The sequence below is a fragment of the Notolepis coatsorum genome (assembly GCF_963971535.1).
Source record: "Notolepis coatsorum genome assembly, chromosome: 5".
Lineage (NCBI taxonomy): Eukaryota > Metazoa > Chordata > Actinopteri > Aulopiformes > Paralepididae > Notolepis > Notolepis coatsorum.
In genome coordinates this window covers 150,123,425-150,139,652 of record NC_140169.1, presented here as the reverse complement: position 1 = coordinate 150,139,652, position 16,228 = coordinate 150,123,425, and the positions used below count along the sequence as shown (strand labels likewise).

Below are 16,228 nucleotides of genomic sequence, written 5' to 3'. Positions count from 1 at the left end.
AGCCACTAACTGCCTCCACTCCAGAGTGACAGAAGAAGACACCACCCTCCTACAGCATGTCGAGAGGCTATGGACACTAGAGACAATGCCCTTTAAGAACGAAAAGAAAGACATTCGTTCCAAGGAAGACATTTACGCTATAGCCCTCCTCGAGCAGGGGACAAAGAGAGTCAAAGTCAACGGAGTGATGAGATACGCAACTCCACTCCTGAGGCGAGAGGGTATGCCTACCTTCCACGCCCCAAAAGAAGCGACGGAGCGGTATCTATTGAATACAGAGCGGCGCCTAGCCAGAGACCCCGCTCAAGAGACGGTGTACCGCGCTGAGATTAACAAGCTAATCACAGCGGGACACATAAAGAAAATTGACATTAAAGAGGCCGATCAGACGACCGAATCATGGTACGTGCCGCACCACAAAGTCCACCACAACGGCAAGGATCGTATTGTGTTCAACTGCAGCTACCAGATCGGATCACAAAATCTGAATAAAGAGCTCTTGCCCGGCCCAACACTCGGCCCCTCTCTACTAGGCGTGTTACTACGTTTCCGCCAAGACAAGGTGGCCATCAGCGGCGACATCAAAGGGATGTTCCTGCAGGTGAGACTAGTGGAGGAGGACAAGCCCCTGCTGCGGTTCCTATGGAGAGAGAGGATCGGGGATGAGCAACCAGCCATCTATCAATGGGAAGTCCTCCCTTTCGGAACCACATGCAGCCCATGCTGTGCTACGTTTGCACTGCAAAAACACGTCGCAGAGGACCCAGCAGCTGATGAAGTCAAGTCAAGTCAAGTCAAGAGTTTTAATTGTCACGGCATACAGGTATACAATGAAATGCGGCTGGTCTTGCCCGCAACAATGTGCAATACAGTGGTACAACATATAATAGAATCCAATAAAATACAGTGGTACAACATATTAATAGAATCCAATAAAACAGTGCAATAAACAGGTACATGGTGTGCCATCTCGGTATCTGTACATTAGTATTTACAGAGCATATAGGACATGCTAGGTAGCTTTAGTAGTGCAATACACTGTTCCTGATGCTATACTACTTTAAGTGGCCTTTCCTCTGGCCATAAGTGTGCGTGTGTGCGGCAGTGTTAAAGTGGCTGCTAGTGTGTGAGCGTGCTCAGCGTGCGTGTCGTGTATGTGCTTGTGTGTGGATAGTTCAGTTTCTGTGTCTCTCAATGTTCATTGTTCAAGGCTCTGATGGCCTGGGGGAAGAAGCTTAGCCTAAGCCTCTCCGTCCTAGTAGCTGGAGTTTGCAGGCGTCTGCCTGACCTCAGCAGCTGGAACAGGCTGTTATTGGGGTGGTGGGGGTCTTTCATTATCCTGCAGGCTCTGGATTTGCACCTCTTGTTGTATAGAGCCTGCAGGGGAGGTAGCGCAATACCCGTGGTACGCTCGGCTGAGCGCACCACTCTCTGTAGGGCCATCTTGTCCTGTGCCGTGCTGTTCCCATACCAGGCAGTGATGTTTCCGGTCAAGATGCTCTCTACAGCTCCTGAGTAGAAGGACTGGAGTATCTTCCCCGATACTCTGAACTTCCTTAACTGTCTCAGGTGGTAGAGGCGCTGCTTCGCTTTCTTTACTACTGTGTTTATGTGTGTTGACCATGTCAGGTCCTCTGAGATGTGGACCCCCAGGTACTTGAAGCTGCTCACCCTGTCCACGGTAGCCCCGTTAATCGTCAGTGGTCCGACAAAGTGTAGGAAATAGTTTCTACGTGGACAACTGTCTGCAAAGCGTCTCGATGCCAGAAGAAGCCGAGGCCCTTCTACTCAAGCTCCGCGCCTCCCTGATCAAAGGCGGCTTTGATCTCAGGCAGTGGGCCAGCAGCGACCCGCAAGTATTGCGCAGCCTCTCCCCCGAGGACAAGGCAGCAAGCAGCGAGACCTGGATGGCGACCATCCCAGGAGAAGCCCAAGAAATGACATTAGGACTAGTCTGGCGCTTCAAAACAGACTCGCTCCATTATAAACACACACCCCTGACCAAGGAGCAGGGAAGGTCGACTGCACTACCGACCACCAGACGGAGTGTATACAGAACACTCGCCAGACAATATGACCCGTTGGGATGTATTCTACCTTACACCACCAGGGCAAAGATGATTGTAAGAGCGTTATGGGACAAGGACCAGGGCTGGGACGACCCCATACCCGAACACCTTGCATCCACATGGAGAGAGTGGGAGACGGAACTCAGCTCACTCCCAGGTGTCAACATACGCCGCAGCTACTTCCCACCCACAGTGAGGCCGGAGACGTGCCAGATGGACCTGCACGTCTTCAGCGACGCCTCCGAAGTAGCCTACGGTTCGGTGGCCTACTTGCGTGCCCGAGAGGAGGGAGGAGAAATACATACTGCTTTCATCCTGGCTCGCTCAAGAATAGCCCCACGAAAGCAACAATCTATCCCGCGTCTAGAGCTCTGCGCAGCCCTAGCAGGAGCGCAACTCGCCACGTTAATCCAACGTGAACTCACCATTCCGGTGCAAAGAACAATCTTGTGGTCAGACTCCACGACAGTACTCACATGGATCCGGTCTGATTCGTGCAGATACAAGGTCTTCGTGGGAGTCAGAGTCACAGAGATTCAAGATTTAACAGAAGTAGCAAGCTGGAGGTATGTGGACACAAAACACAACCCAGCTGACGTCATCACCCGGGGAATGTCCCTGGATGACCTCACCCGTCACAACCTATACAGTGACGGGCCAGAGTTCCTCAAGCTCCCGGAAGAAGAGTGGCCTACACCCACCCCACGGGAAGCGAGTAAAGAGGAGGCCGAAAACAAGAAATCTATGTTCTGTGGATTGAACACACTCGTCTCCACAGACCCCGACATAGACGATTGCCTCACCCTAGAGAGTGCGCAGCTAAAGACATTCCTGTGGCACCACCCAGAGGTTCAGCTCACTACTGACATTACAGCAGCTGACTACGAAGAAGCAGAACTTCTTCTACTACAACGAGCCCAGAGAGACTCGTTCCCCGATGAGCTAGACTGTCTACAGGGAGCAAAGCCCGTCCCATCAGACAGCAGACTGCTCCACCTAGCCCCCGAGAGCGACGCCCATGGTCTCATCAGAGTGGGTGGTCGTCTGCGGAGAGCTCCAGACTTACCGGATGACGTCAAGTACCCGATAGTCTTAAACAGCCGACACAAGGTCACAGAGCTGATCATAAAGAAATACGACGAGGATGTGCATCACGCCGGGGCAGAGAGAGTCTTTGCGGAGATCAGACGTCGTTATTGGATACTGCAAGGGAGAGAAGCAGTGCAGCGCTTCCAGCGAACCTGTCTAGACTGTCGTAAGTGGCGAGCGCAGCCCAGTATACCCCGGATGGCTGACCTACCTCCCTGTCGCCTCCGACTCGGCGACAAGCCTTTTCACTCCACCGGTATGGACTGTTTCGGCCCGCTGTATATAAAGAAAGGAAGAGGAACTGAGAAGCGGTGGGGTATTGTATTCAAATGCATGACCACCCGAGCGATGCATATAGAACTCCTTCCAACCATGAGCACAGACTCATTCCTTATGGCCTTCCGAAGATTCACATCGCGGAAAGGCAAACCGTCTATATTATTGTCTGATCACGGGACAAACTTCAAAGGCGGAGAAAGAGAGCTGAGAGAGAGCTTCCAAGCTATGGGCCCAGAACTTAAGACCCACCTCGCTCCATCCCAGATTGACTTCCAGTTTAATCCCCCGAACGCACCTCACTTCGGTGGAACTTGGGAACGAGAAGTACGTTCAATAAAGACAGCCCTGTACGCCGTGCTTGGGGCCCAGACCGTGGCGGAAGAAGTCCTAATGACAGTCCTCACGGAGATCGAGGGAGTATTGAACTCAAAGCCCCTCGGTTACGTCTCAAGTGATGTAGCAGATGTCGACCCAGTCACCCCCAACACACTCTTGATGGGGCGGCTGGACCCTGTGCTACCACAGACAATGTACAGGCCTGAAGAAGCGAACGGCCGAAGAATGTGGAGGTACAGTCAAGTATTGGCTGACAAGTTTTGGAACAGCTTCCTACTCCACTATCTACCGTCTCTACAGACCCACCAGAAAATGGGTGAAAGAGAGAGACAATTTGACAGAAGGAACAGTCGTCATGATTATCGACCAGTCACTACCCCGAGCTATGTGGCCGGCTGGCCGCGTAAGCAAAGTGATCACCGGTGCCGACGGAAAGGTCCGAGTAGCCGAAGTGCTCGTCCAAGGACGGATCTACACCCGACCCGTGGCGAGGCTAATAGAACTGCCAAGGCTCCCCGATACTATCGATGACGACCATGACCCCATGACTTTGTGAACTGCCCGACCCCTCACAACAGACATTGAGTAGTGGACAGTGCGGTTAATCTGTCTCTGCTTAGCTAATTAGGTGGGACTAATTAGGAGGCGGCTGTTACAAAGGATCAGATTAAACCGAATATATATATTTATTGATTGATATATATTGCATAGTATTTGTATATCGTTTGATATCCCTTGTATATTCCTTGTACATATACACGGAATATCCCTTTAGCCTAGTACGGACCATGATGTTTCATTCTCCTATTGGACAGCGGTCCACAGGCGCCGGGGCCATGCCTCCAGAGTCAGGTTCAAGGCCACCGTCAAGACATGTCTGTACATGCCCGGCCTTGCCCAGGGATACGAGACAGAAATGAGGTTGGCACTAGATTGTTCGCCGTGCATATAAATATGGCGCAGGTGAATACAGAAGTAGAGTTACCCAATAAGTTGAAGCCTCACCCACGATACTCCGTGCGGTGAAGTATGGCCTGTTTGGCCCCAAAATAGAGCATTGAGACCGCGTGCGAATTAATAACTGAATTGTCAGAGTTTGGCGCTATACCGTCGAGTGCGACATATTTCTATTAAGTCAGTAATAGTCTATTTGTGTATAGTGTATCGTGCGGCTAAAGTTCTACAGTGACCAGCATCACCAACGCTTCCTCGTATCAGCTAGAGTGCTTATCCAGGCTGGGCTGCTTTCATGGCGCTTTCACCCGAGGAGACCTAGACGAGAACCGTGTGGACATGTACACTGGATTAATCTACCCGACGACTACATAGCCCTTTGCGGCTGGATTATATTTGTTTTGGTCCTGTGATTTATGGAGCGGAGAATCGCCGACGCCTAGACGTGTTGGATTTACCCTGTGAGGAGACCAGTCGAGTCTGCGCCTCAGAGAGCCTGAGGCCGGCTAGCTTTCTTCACTGTGGAGCTACAGTCTACGGAGAACAGCTGTATTCGTCTGTGGATCAAGAGACTATTGCACCGTCTCCTGTACTTGGAGTCTCCTTAGTCATCGTTGACCAGACTCTCTACTACCGACAGATCCTCTACCCCTGCTGGCTTACAACCGGGGGGACCCTTCCAGTATCTCCCGCTATATATTACTAGTGTACCATAGATATAATTCCCTAAGATTCAGGTTGTATAATTACCTCCTGCGTAACCAGAGAATGGACATTCATTATTGATTTGCCTACGCACATTCCTTTGCCTTATAAGCGCATCCAAAGTAAAATACAGAGAAGTATATTATGTACCTTTTGCTGCAATAAATACTTGATTACACCTTTGTGTGGAACCGATTCATTGTGGGAAGTGTTCATCATATTTATATATCATGTACTGTATGGCCAGTAATTAAAGTACATAAAGCGGTAGTGGTTTAATGATACCATACTTATCAATACAGTCAGGGAATTGTACCCCTCAGTTACAGTAGTGAATCGTAAAAGTCTTTCCATTTCGCGTTCGTGGCTCTCGTCAGATTCAACTTCCACAAAGCACATTACATGTTCTACCTTGTCTCCAAATCCGTTAGGTGTGTTGTCACCATCATCTGGCTCTGCCTCGTCTTCAAATCCGTTAGTGTTGTCACCATCACCATCATCTGCCTCTAACTCGTCTCCAAATCCGTTAGTGTTGTCACCATCATCTGGCTCTTCAGCGTTGCTGTCAGTGATTATAGCCCGCATAACGTCTGCGTTGTCTTCTTCTTCTGAACCAGAATCTGAGTTTCTTTTTGGATTTTTATTCTGCACAAAGAAATCCGCGATGAATGTTCCTAAAGCGCGTTCATCTTCAACACAGTGTGCTCCGAAGTGAGCAAACCGGTTTAATGCCTTGGCAACTGCCCTCGCTGTGGGTTCCATGGTGACTGTCAAGCATGCACTGCCTGCTCTCTGTTTAATACCCATCCATCAATGGCATCAACTTAATGACGTCACCGCCTGACCAATAAGCATTTAGATGTAAATACATGTAGTGTGGTAGTGAAAGACACAACAACTAGGTTAACCTTCTGTAGTGTGGTAGTGAAAGGTTAACCTTCTGTAGTGTGGTAGTGACGGATAAAAAAACGGATAAATAGTTTTTTTTACCATATTTCTACACATTTCGCTGCCACATTACAAATTATGAAATCGCGACGAAATACCTCTGAATAAGAATTAAAAAAAAATTTAAGATTCGATGACTAATTCGGCCAGAAACGGCTTTGAGGCGAAGCGTTACTAAGCGCTTCTGTAGTGTGGCAGTGAAAGGGTTACAACATCTCTCCAGCCTCGCGCTGCAGCAGCAGCAGCAGCATCAAGCCGCGCGATTGGACATTTGTAACGTCGACACAGCCAAGCTTTCAACAGTGTTATTTAGATGTATTTACCCATTAGGTTGGAAAAAATGCACCCTAACGAAATTCGTTCGCTCATAAAATTCTAACTGTGTTTTAATGGTTTTTAATTAAGTTAAAACATGCGTTTTATAACGGGTCAAGGCCTCTTTTTTTTATCTTTTTTTAGACACTGCGTTACGTTGCTTATAACTTATAACATTAAGATAGTGTATTAATAGTGTGTTATTCTCTCTCTGAGAAAGGAGAGCTAAATAATGACGTCTGTGTGTTAACACCTATTAAGTACAAGTACTTGCTACCTGGACAGGCCCACAGCCCGCTCGTGTAGTTTTTTCTCCTCATGTGAAAGAAAATTTGTGGAACTATTATAACAATAATTACCTCATTTACAAGTTGTATTTAAGTTTGCAACTAAGGGCAAATAAGGGAACAGATTAATGACAATTCAAATATGTAAAAAAAATCAAGATTTCGATTTTTGGGATTTTCTGGACAGCAAGACATTTTGTTCATTTCAGAGCACCTCCCCCCTTGCGCATCAAATCGGGTTTGGTCACGGCGGGTCACATATGTTAGTGAATAAACACACAGTTTGTAACAAAAAATACAGTCCCTCCCAGGAGGGACTTTTTATTTCTCATAATCAAAATCATATGTTTGGGCCGGGAAGGGAACAGGGGGGACCAAAGAGGGGGAAAAGTCATTTTCAGCGATGCCTGCCACGAGCCGCTCGGGACTTGCCACCCTGGGGAGCCCCGGAGGGACGGTAAAGGATAGGAGGCTGGTCACGACGATCCCTACCGTCACCTCCGGGCGTAGATGGGCCGGCTGCAGTTGCGGAGGCGCCCTCTTTCCTCCTGGCGTTCTTTGCCGAAGGTCCAGCAGTGGCGGTGGTAGCAGCGGCGGCTACGGCGGCGGAACCCCGACGACGAGCCTGCCGTCTGACTCCACTGGCGACATCGGGCGGTGGAAAATGAGGCTGGAGCACGGAACGCTCCTCCTGCATCTCCCTGCAGGTCGAGGTCATCAACTGCAGTGCCGACCCGAAAAGTCCAGCATCGGAGAGGGGTGCCGTCAGAAGTGGAGTCCTCTTCCTTTCCGGCACACGCGCCTGCTCCAGCCAAAGGTGGCGCTGGACTAGAGTGGCCAGGGCGCGTACTTTCCCAGCGGCGATGGCCTGCGGCTGGATCAGATGCAGGATGGCTCATGCCGACTGGGCGAGCTGATCATGTTGCAAATCGGTCAGCTCCGTACCGCCCGTCAGTATCCCGGACATGAATCTCGTCAGCTGCGTGATGTTAGAAGTGGCAGCCAGAGATTGAGTCGAGGAGATAAATGACTGGTCACTCCAGTAAGCCAACCGCCTCGCCGATTTCCCTTGGGGAACCGGCTTCCGTAACGGCTCCCACACCACCTCAGGACAAAGGAGAGCTGCCATCGGCCTATCAAGCCGAGGCACCCCCTCCTTCATGCCGTCTACCAAACCCACCACCCTCGTGACTCGCACGTAGGCGGGGGTGAGGCCCATGATGTGGGAGACCACCTGTCCCTGACGGACGTAGGCCTCCATCGAGGGGAAAAATGGACAGACAACGCCCATCTCTCTCACAGGACGGCGTTGCCATAGATGACCTATGAGATCATCAAGAACAGGAACAGGCAGTTTGCGACTGCCGCCGCCGCCATGAGCTCGGGGAACAAAGCACGCAGTTCCCCCTGCATACTTTCCCCCACCGAGCTCGCGTCCCTCACATGCAGCAGACTACTGGTTACAGAGCCACATTCTGATGTGGCTGATAGCAGGGCATCCCGCCGCCGAGTCGGAGGTTCTAACCCAACATCCGCGTATGAGGAACCCCAAGGAGACCTATCACCCCCCTCCAGTGTTACCTGGACGGGCGGCGGACATGTCTCCACCGGGGCGTCGAACAAGAACCCGTCCGCTTCTACCATGTAGTCCTCTGTTTCCATCGGCCATGGAGAATCAGACGCATCCTCCTTCGGGCTCCAGTAACTCACCAAAACCAGGCCGTTCGCGTCTACAAGCCTCCATCTTACGACGGGAGCGAGCCGACGCAAAAGGTTTGCGTCTCAAATCCTCCGCCACCAGAGGAGCCGGCCGCCCAACAGCGGACGACTCTCCGGAGGCAAAGGAACCAGAGCCGGAACCAGGCCATCGCACAGGAGACGGCGCAGGTGCACCAGCTCCTTGGAGAGGCAAACTATCTATCGGACGCCTACCGGGCGCGGCTGCCGACCACGAAAGAGGCCTCAACCCCGCTCCAAGACGCACGACAGAGGAGGCAATGGAGAACCGCTGGTGAAGGGCAACGTTGCTAGCGCGACCCTCCGAGGTAAACATTATGACTTAGCTTTTTTCTTTTTAAAGTTTATGAGAGAAAGAAAAAAGCAAGAAAAAATTTAAACACGTAACTCAACTTTCTTCAGCTAAAACAACCTCGTCAAGTGATGTATACAACAGGCACTTCCTTGTGGTGAAAGTGAAGAAGGAGGCGAGTAGGTGACCACACACCTGCTTATGAAGGTAGCGGATAGGGGTGTGGCCAGACGGATGTTGGTATGTAAAGGTACATTGTGGATTTTTATTCAGTGCATATGCACGAAGTGAGGTTAGTGCAAATGACGCTGAGCGGCAGCCAGTATGATATAGAACCTATGATCAATACACTCATCCTTACACTGGGGGAAACCTATGATCAATACACTCATCCTTACACTGGGGGAAACCTATGATCAATACACTCATCCTTACACTGGTGGAAACCTATGATCAATACACTGATCCTTACACTGGTGGAAACCTATGATCAATACACTCATCCTTACACTGGTGGAAACCTATGATCAATACACTCATCCTTACACTGGTGGAAACCTATGATCAATACACTCATCCTTACACTGGAGGAAACCTATGATCAATACACTCATCCTTACACATTCTCTCTCTCTCTCTCTCTCTCTCTCTCTCTCTCTCTCTCTCTCTCTCTCTCTCTCTCTCTCTCAGCACTTTGTTCAACTTTGTCAGTGCTGTAAAGTTTAAACCTTTTTAAATCTTAGACAAACAAAACACTTTGCTTCCATGAAATATTGTAAGCCGTCATTTGAGGCTTTATAAAAGCAGCACAATGAACACAAATCTGTCAGTGCGACCTCATCTTAAATAACAAACAGCATTGATTGTTGTAGTTAACAAAGAGAGGCAGAGTTGATTAAAAAAAATTAAAAATAAAATAAAGCGTATTTTTATTAAACAATTTCTTTTTTTACATAATCGCATTTTTTTTCCATATTCGAATCCCATGACCATCGAACGAAGCTTCGAAGTATTTAAGACAGCCCTACCTAACACGTTCCCTCTCCCACACAAACCTAACACGTTCCCTCTCCCACATAAACCTAACACGTTCCCTCTCCCACACAAACAGAACCTGCTCAGTGTTTGACCTCTGACCTCTGGCCGCGGACATGCCGCCTACCTGCGCCACTCGCTGTACATTTGGGCGCCGCTGGTTGACGGGTCAGAGTGGCACCGCGGCCAGAGGTCAAAGCGGTACCACGGCCAGAGGTCAGAGAGGTCAGAGCGGCACCACGGCTCGCGGCTCAAGTCGCACTGCAGAGCGTGTCGTCTAGAGTTTCGACGTGGAGCCTATTTCCTTTCCCCACACGTCAGGCGAAGGTTCTCCTCTAAAATAGACCAGACGTTACATAACCAACACCTTTCACTGCGGCTTCAATGTCTATATCTGTAGAATGTGTTACATAACTGCACCCATAGCAGGCCAGGCACAGTCCAATACTGCACCCATAGCAGGCCACAGTACTTGAATGAATGAAAACGTTTATTTAAAATGGACACCACAGCTATATTGGACCAGCCACAGTGGACAGACCAGATGTGGTGTTTTGCTTGTTTATAGTGTAGCCCATGCTATTTTCTTGTCTAGCTGAAACATTCATTATGGACTGTGAATTGGGTGACGCTCCCTGGGGGAGTGTAATTTGTTGACGCTCCCTGGAAGAGTGTAATTTGTTGACGCTCCCTGGAAGAGTGTAATTTGTTGACGCTCCCCTGAGATTTACGTGGTGCAGCCTGCTTGTGAGCAGCGTGTTGAAAACTGTTCCTGGCTGCAAGCTAGAGACAGACTATTGGAGCAGTTGGAGAATACTAGAAAAGTGACAAAACGGTATAATTGAACAGAACTACTTGGACAGAATAACTACTTGGACAGAAGATGAAAGATAGAGGATAAAGAGAGGATTCCGGTGAGTCATACGGTGTTCATGCTAGCTAGCATTTCCTACTCATTGCTAATATGGAGCTACAGTGTGTAATCAAAAACCAGTCAGGATATTGGATGAAAGGAGAATGTTAACACAGTGATTCTGTTCACTGACATAACAGTGCTGGAACTGGACAAGAAAGAGAGAAGAAAAGACTAGCTGACTTGAAGACCGAATTGGAAGAGAAACCATTGCCAATTGAAAGACTGATAAACAAATGGAAGAATCCTGGTGAGTTAGTAAGTCAACTCGCTAGCTAACTCAAGCTGCATATTGTTGTTTCTGAGTTACAATGTGGTTGTTATTGTGGTTATTGAGCCATACATTGTTAGTGTTGACTGCTATGGTGCAAGGCTGTGCTATGCATGTGAAACCTGCCATAATGTGAGTTCCAGTAAATAACTGTATAGCCTAATGGTATATAATTACAGTATATGATGCTAATCTATTGATGGCCTGTACAATTCTGTGCAGATTGGTTTTTGTTACCCCCTTCAGTGAACACGGATCTGCATCAACTGAAGTGGTCTTCTTCATTGACCTTCTCCACTCACCATCACCCAACGGTCGGCTGGTGACGTTCCCTTTTTGTTTAATTGAGTGCACTCAAAACAGACTTTATTGGGTACCCTTTTTATTTCATTTATTATTTTCTATAAATGTGGACCATTGCATGGAAGCTATGATGTTGTAATATGTACTGAACCTGGTGAACCCTTTTAAGTTATATAAAAGGTAAAACGTAGATCACGGTGCCTGTGTATTTTTTCTTAGAGCCAGTCTCCTTGAACCTATAGTTGATAGTTGTACCACTGCAGGAAGAACTGATAGTGTTGAATTACAGTAGGTTACAATAGCACAAGTGCTAGTTTTCAACACTAGTCCATTGAGGCTTTTCTAAAAAGAATTATAAAATTAACAGTAAAATACAGAATTAAAATCAGAACAAATAGTTACCAGAGCAAGAGTCCATGATGAAAACAACAAAATCAGTCCGCGTCTACATATGTGAACACTGCTGCTTTGATTTCAGCCGTACCTTGAGTCCTCTGCTGAAGACGTTGGCATTGGACTCCAGTTTTAAGCCAGTAGGCAGAGAGTTCCATGAGTTTGCCCCGTTAGTTAACGGAGAAGGCCGACTGTCCAAACAAACTCTTGCACATCATGGGAACAGTACAGTCACCATTATTTTCTCTGCTAGAGCTCCAACGTCTAACCACCAGTCCAGGAAATAATGTTGATACATGATTGTGATACAACATTTAAAAACAAGTCTAATATTACAGAAAATTACAAAATTGTCAGCAGCGGGTAGGCTCTCAAGGCCATGTGGTGCAGAGGGCAGCCAGCCACTGAGGACCAGCTGTTTACATATGGTGGAGGACAGGACGACTGACCACAGGGAGGCCACCAGCCAAAACGCTCTCTGCATGCCCCCCCCGCCCCCCATACACACACACACGCACGCAAACACACACACACACACACACACACACACACACACACACACACACACACACACACACACACAGCTGCCCACTGACTGCTGCACATTAGCGATCCAACAGCAATCTAACGCCTCGTTCCCTAAAGAGAGAATACACCACAGGCAGGAGTACGAGGTTCTTAGTACGTTTCTGGCACCAATTAGAACAAAACGTGTCCCTCAGAAGCGACAGGGAATAGAATAGAATACAGAATTGTGTGCAAGTGAATGGTTACTGTAAACACTTTAGCATGCAATTTACGGGGTCGACACAAGCATAATGACAGACTTAATAGGTGAGGAATGCATTGTTTGATATCGTGATAATAACTTAAACATTAATATTTACATTTGTTAGGGTTCTCTAAGGATAATTTCAGAAATACCGTCGGTATATTTAGCTCATATTGGACCTGCGCTGTCCGCCACTGTGCTTATCCTCCCTGTAGGCCCGTACTGTTTTATTCTGACGCTGCTGTACGCCGCTGCAGGGGCTATTTCAGTCGTCGGCTGGGAGCTGACCCCTTAAATGTCATCGTTGCTATATCTTTGCATAACTTGTAAAAGCTGTGTATGAGCCGTTGTCTTGGTGTCTGTACATACTTGTCTGTTTTTCTGTTAAATGTTTTGTGTGTTTATAAAAGAAAACAATAAACATATTTGTAAAAAAATATCTCTCATAAGAATAAATGCTGATTTGTTTTTCTGTTCATGCATACATGCTGGAGTGTGAATGTCGCATCATGCCACACACACACACACATACACACATACACATACACGCACACACACACAGTACATATATAATTTCCTGGTTCCCTCGCCGCGGGGCTCCTCCCCTTTCCAAAGGTCACGCCGCTCAACAGTCCCCCCCCCCAGTCCTGCACATGTGGACAATGCCCCCCCCCCCCCAGTCCTGCTCCTGTGGACAATGCCCCCCCCCCCCCCCTCCCCTCCCCCAGTCCTGCTCCTGTGGACAATGCCCCCCCCCCCCCCCCCCCCGACCTGCACACATGTCCTTCACTGATGCTGCAGTGGACTTCTACCATCTCCCCCATTCCTGTATCTATACTGTATCTATCATGCATCTATACTGTATCTATGCTGTATCTATACTGTATCTATGCTGTATCTATGCTGTTTCTATGCTGTATCTATACTGTATCTATACTGTATCTATGCTGTTTCTATCATGTATCTATACTTAATAACTGTCTAAATGGAGATCAGTTGCATTAAAACACTGGCTCCTATTCCCCTATGCATTCACGTCACGTGTTGACTTATTTGCTTCAGAACAATCCCAGTTGTGGGGTGACAGGAGATGGGGTGACAGGAGAGGGTGTGGCAGGAGAGGGGGTGGCAGGAGAGGGCGTGGCAGGAGAGGGGGTGGCAGGAGAGGGGGTGGCAGGAGAGGGTGTGGCAGGAGAGGTGTGGCAGGCGAGGGTGCGGGGGGGTGGCAGGCGAGGGGGTGGCAGGAGAGGGGGTGGCAAGAGAGGGGGTGGCAGGAGAGGGGGTGACAGGAGAGGGGGTGACAGGAGAGGGGGTGACAGGAGAGGGGTGGCAGGCGAGGGAGTGGCAGGAGAGGTGTGGCAGGCGAGGGAGTGGCAGGGCAGGAGGCGAGGGGGCTGTCCGGGGCTCGTCTTGTCTGAACACGGTCTGATAGACACGATGGGGCTGTTTAACATGTGTAGCCCAGGCTGCTCTAGTCGCTACGCTGACCTCCGCGTGGTGAGGTAAATAAAGATGACAGCATGGCTGCGCCACATGTCTGCCTGGGCTTCTAGTTATGGCCTACGGCCTACGGCTTACAGCTTACAGCCTCCCTCCCTCCTTCCTTCCTTCCTTCCTTCCTTCCTTCCTTCCTTCCTTCCTTCCTTCCTTCCTTCCTTCCTTCCTTCCTTCCTTCCTTCCTTCCTTCCTTCCTTCCTTCCTTCCTTCCTCCCTCCCTCCCTCCCTCCCTCCCTCCCTCCCTCCCTCCCTCCCTCCCTCCCTCCCTCCCTCCCTCCCTCCCTCCCTCCCTCCCTCCCTCCCTCCCTCCTCCTCCTCCTCCTCCGTTTCTTAACCCCCTCCGTCAGGTCGGGTGTAATTAAAGGCGTTCCTTTTCCGCCGTCTCCCCCCCTCCGGGACACAGTGGTATGGTCCACTTCACCCTATGTGAACCGCAGGCATTAAAGCGTTCCGTCTCCAGACTGATTTCCGTCAATTTGATTGGAAGATCCGTCAATTTGATTCGCAGTCTGACGGAATTGGCTACCTTGGTATAATATGATTTGTAGATGCATACAGATTGAAACAAAATTGAGCCAATCAGAGGCGCCAAATATCATGAAAAAGGGCATTTTTATCGCGCCAAGCAGTCATTGTCACTCAGCGACTCGAGAGACAGGATTACCCTCTAATTCTGCACTCCGATACCATATGACGTAATTTATCAACAACACGTGCGGTCTGCTGAGTGAGCATTATAAAACAAATGTTTTTAAATCAACCGCGAATTAAATTGTCAATGCCGTTTGTCATTTTAACAGCAGATACTTTCTTAAATGGCATCGTCCCGACAGCAGTCTGACGGGGAGCTCTGATGGGTTCGCTTGCTGGTGTTATTAGCATTAGCTGTAGAGCTAACCGAAAAGCTAGTTTTAGCTTTAACGTTACCTTGGCTAAAGTTGGGTCTATTCATAATCCAGCAATAATGGTTGCAGACCTGCAAGCAAAGTACAGCAGTTGGCACAGGAGTATTCCAAGGTAAATCACTTTTTCACCAGTAACGTTATATGGTCTTATTTCCATCTAACGTTAGCTCATGCTAACCTAGCTCACGCTAACGTGGTCACTGATCGACCTCTCGCACACAATTAATGACATGTTGCGGACAGCCATATCGGTGGCAATGTTTAGCTTTTAGTGCCAAATGATAAGAGTCTGAGGCGGAGTCTCAAAAGAGAATGTTGAATATTTATTGTGCAAAAATCACAACAGAGCCTCTGCTCCCAACCCACCCAACCCCACCCCACCCAACCAACCTCCTCCAATGTACAGTTTCTATGCCAAATGTATATACACTCCTTTTCTGGACACTTTTGTATCACAAACAGTACTGTATTTGCAAATCTGATATGTCATAAATGTATAGATGTAGCAGTACTGTCTATCTGTATGTCATGTATGTCATATATGTTATGATGAATTGAAAATGGGGGACCCTGATGTAAACAAGTCGAAAGTCTTTCTCTGGTCTGCATCCCCTTAACAATTGTATGTATTGAGCTGTACTGTACTGTACCCATTCTGCAATCTGTTAATAAACTTTTCAATCAATCAATCAATCAATCTACTAACTGAAGTTACCGGAGCCTTCTGGAGTGCAACAACATATAACGTCCGTGCGGAATCAATGTCCCAACAACCATTCCGTGGGTGAACTCATTGAGATAGTTGTCAATTAATGATACTAATACTAATCTATACAATCACCTGTTGTTGAATAAATACCATTACTTTATAGTTATTACTAAAAAAAAAACAGTATAAAACAGTAGCTGTAAAGAAAAAAAAGTTTGTATAATTTATATTTAAAAAAATATATATTTTAATGTATGCACTGGTATCGGATCAGTATCGGTATCGGCCGATACCCAAAAAATGGTATCGGAACATCTCTAGTTTGTTCAAACTAACACAATGGTTCAAAGTAATGGGAAAAGGGTGCTAGCTCGCCATCAATCAGAAGCTTGCATTCACGCTCTCCAGCACACAGCCTC

At 48.2% G+C, this 16,228-nt stretch overlaps 1 protein-coding gene and 1 long non-coding RNA gene across 2 annotated transcripts in view; one reads left to right on the top strand and one right to left on the bottom strand.

Annotated features, from left to right (window-relative positions):
- LOC311228980 (FERM, ARHGEF and pleckstrin domain-containing protein 1-like) overlaps positions 1-16,228 on the bottom strand; it is a 313,058-nt gene that overhangs the window by 163,560 nt on the left and 133,270 nt on the right.
- LOC311228981 lies at positions 10,824-13,050 on the top strand. Its single transcript, XR_014619716.1, has 3 exons — positions 10,824-10,960; positions 11,100-11,209; positions 11,453-13,050. It is a non-coding gene; the product is annotated as an uncharacterized lncRNA (long non-coding RNA).